We start from the raw sequence: 3,653 nt of genomic DNA on the forward strand, positions 1-3,653 counted from the left end.
CTTAGTCTTGCAAACAATTTTTGATAGTGGAAGACCAAGAACATTAGCAACATACTCCTGATGCTTCTGGGGAGCCTATATACAAAAAAGAACAAATTTTCAAATGGCAGATTGTACAGTTAGTGTAATAACTACTCTCTTTAACCACCCAGAAATCCCAGCAATCTCAGGGCGTCGGCCACTGTTTGGCCACTGAAGCTGACGCGACATTTTTTTATTTTTTAATTTGTTTCCCTCTTTCCATTTTTCGTTTTTTCCATTTTTTCTTTGCTTTTCTTTTCGGGCTACTTTGGTAGCATAAAATCCCCCCGGGTTCCCTGTAAATTCCCAGGTCCAGAAACCTCGGGGCAAGCTCCCTGGGCTAATCCGCCACGCCCTTTGGAAGCCCACTGGACGCGGGGTTGCAGCCCACATCCCGTTGTTTTCCACGGGACAGGAAGCCACGAGTCATCTGGCCGGGAGCGCTTCCCTTCCCCGTCACGCATCGTGCATCTGTTCTCCTCGCCGACTCCGCCTCGAGCGAGACTGCACCCCTTCCGCCGTCGCCACCATGGATGCCCCCTCTGTCCTCGCCTCCATTGCGTGCCAGCACCTCAGCCTCCACTTGGTGAATCCCGCACGGCCGCACCTCCCTGCCTCCGCTAGGGTTTCTTCTCTCTCTGCTCCTCTCATTGATCCTTGTAGATCTTGGGGAAGAAGATCCGAGGCCGCCCAGGATTCCCGGCGAGACGGCGACGGCGAGACCGGTTCTCTCTGCGACCACGCGTCCACAGCTCCACGCCTCAGCCGGCCGCGGGACGCCCGCCCCTTCTGCAGCCCTACTCGGCCTGTGGCTAGCTGCAGAAGAGGTCATTAGGTAAAGGAACGAAACTTGGCAGTAGATTATGCCTTTCTCTTCTCTATGTGCAAGATGGCAATAGTAAAAGAATTAGGACTTGAGATTATGTTTTAGAAATGTGAACAAGTGATCTAGATGCTTTGGTGCAGCAGCTATTTTGATCTGTCAAATCAAATGAAAAATCATGTTCATTTTCTTAATAATTCAATAGTCCACTAGAAGTTATGTGATAGTGTCAAGCTGCTTCTTGAATCTGAAGTGTTTGCACATTATCTATAGACCATAATAGTTCAATTTTTTACAATTTTCTAAAATGCCGACTAATTCCCTGGTAATTCATATGTTGTTTAACTAAAATTTTCATTCTAATAAAAAATCACTTCAATTTCTCACAGTTTAACTATAATGAAACTGTATGCAGTCCTAGCTAGTTTAGATGAGCGTTTGTTCATCTATTATTTTACCTATGCATCTGTGCACCTGTTAGTTTACCTGAGCATCTGTTAGATTACACAAGAGGTAAATAGGGATAGTTGTGATCTTGTTCTAACTGATAAAACCATATCTATTTTCCTGCCAACTTGAATATAAATTTAACTCAAGAAGTGTGTTGATGCTTTGTTATTTTTTCTTCAGTTTATGATGGCTCACACTGTTTCCAATTTGGAAATGTTGCTTTCTTCTAGTCAGTAATCGGTAGCAACCTTTGCTATCTTCCGTTGCTTTTGTTGTTCTGAATGTATATTCAATCAGCTCTAGGAAATTATCATTCTAGGTCAGGTAGCCATCTATTATCAGGTCATGATAGAAATGGCTATTTTCTGATTGTCAATACTCAATAGGCAATCTTTATCAAGTACTCGTGATGGACGAATATGTTGTTTTTTGGCTCATATTGCTTTCGACCAGCAGTTTAGTGGGTAGAAGTTTAGAGGTAGAACAAGCTGAAAGTTCTCTTCCTGCAGAAAAGGAAAGGTTCACCATTGTACTTTGTCTAATATTTCAAAATCGATTTTGTTGACCATTCTGGAAGACAAGGGTTAAAGTTTCTTGTCCAGCTAAAGGTTGTTCTGCTTGATTTGTAAATGTCTCTAAATCCAATTCTTTTTTTGGCCTTGGTGAGATTAATTCAAGGCTCACGCTAGCAGAGGTTCTTTGTCGCATAATCTCGTTTTGTTTCTCGTTCATTCGCTATCTGTCTTATCCTGTTGCCTCCTATACTTTGCAGATGCATGAACTTTTGAAATAGCACACTATTAATTGTTGTCGCTGCATAAGGTCCCTTCACTCATGGAGTCCCTGTTGGCGATTCAAGCATGGAGTTCAGCTTTAACAACCATATGGAAGTGCATATGGGTTTGTCAGATTAATGCCTTTTGTGCACATGGAAATCTCAGTAATCTGCATTATTCAGCTTCTTGAGCTCCAATTACATAGATATTATGGCAATCTCATCCTTCCCTGCATCTCCTGCCACATGATTCGTCTGCACCTCCTGTGACGTGTGTCGTCCGCTTGTTCTACAGCCACGAACAGACAGGTGCCCTGCAGGCTGCAGGTAAGTTTATTTCGATTCCCATCTTCCCACTCTGTCTTTGGTACTTCAGATGTATCCCCAGATCGAGCAGATTAATTGTTGTCTGCTTACTGTACTGTCAGGAGATAGTGGTGTTAGAGATTAGTGATTAGTTGGGTCGCATAAGAATAGTATTTTTGCTCATGTGATCTAGTGGAGTTAACACATTGGAGAGGTGTAGCTGTAGAGGTTCCAGGTTCCTCTGGATTTTCCTTTCCATGGTGCATTACTGCATTTCTTCTTAGTTGCTTAGCAGATCTGCTCATATCACCCACTTGTTCAATCAGGTAAGGTTATTCTAGTGTAATTAGTAGCAGCCAGTGTTAGATTAATCAATCATATTTCAGTTCTAGCCTTTTTTAAAACAAAAAGGTAATACAGTTCATGCATTTTTTTTCCTAAAAATGCTTATGCATTGTTGTTGTTGTTGCTGTTATGCATTGACGTAGTTCATCTGTATGCCCCTCTGACAGAGTGCAGGCCATGCGTATGTGGCATCAGTGGTAGTGGCGCCGTTGGCAGCTGTTGGTTCTTGATGGAGACGACAGATCATGTAGCAGCTATGAGCAGTGATGTGTGTAGTTAGTGATCAGTTCTTCAGAGGTGGATATTCTTGCCTTGAAGATAAACTAGCAAGATGGTGAATAGCAGTGTAGAAGCTCAATCCTTCTACCTTCTGGATTTTTACAGAACAATACTTGAAGTCAAGTTTACCTTTTGGATGCAACTTGCAAGGCTGATCGAGAGGCGAATGAATGCTTGTATCATATTATTTGATGACATATATGTGTTAAGAAGCTTTTTTTTTCCTCAAGTCTTTTCATGATTATTTGTGAGTCATCTAGATATGTAATAGCTTTATCATATTGTTTGATTTTTCTAGACATTTCTCTCTTTTTTTCTCAGTTTTTGAGACTATTTTTGTTCATAGGGATTTCTGCCCCTTGGTTCCCAAACAGCAGCAGGGAACTAAGACCCCCGAGGGAAGTACGCACGGGGAAACGAATGTCCAAAAAAATCCCCATCAGGGGTTTTCCTCCCTGGGATAGGCTCCACTAACTTCCAAAGTAGCCCTTCCGGTTTCGGTTTTCCCTCCTCTGCGCGCGCGTATCTTCTAGTTATAATAACACAGCAAGAGAGACTAGAAGCAACATAAAAGAACTACATTCTTAACAGCTCTTCATTCCTCAAACAAGTAGCCTCACAAATATAAGGTTGGCAAAACATAGTGCAACTTAG

General features: G+C 42.3%; 1 long non-coding RNA gene across 1 annotated transcript; it reads left to right on the forward strand.

Annotated features, from left to right (window-relative positions):
* The first annotated feature begins 448 nt into the window (after positions 1–448).
* Positions 449–3,393, forward strand: LOC136494280 (uncharacterized). The gene is made up of 3 exons (XR_010768550.1): positions 449–856; positions 2,067–2,396; positions 2,888–3,393. It is a non-coding gene; the product is annotated as an uncharacterized lncRNA (long non-coding RNA).
* Positions 3,394–3,653: the final 260 nt, after the last annotated feature.

This window comes from Miscanthus floridulus, chromosome 1 (genome assembly GCF_019320115.1).
Source record: "Miscanthus floridulus cultivar M001 chromosome 1, ASM1932011v1, whole genome shotgun sequence".
Classification (NCBI taxonomy): domain Eukaryota; kingdom Viridiplantae; phylum Streptophyta; class Magnoliopsida; order Poales; family Poaceae; genus Miscanthus; species Miscanthus floridulus.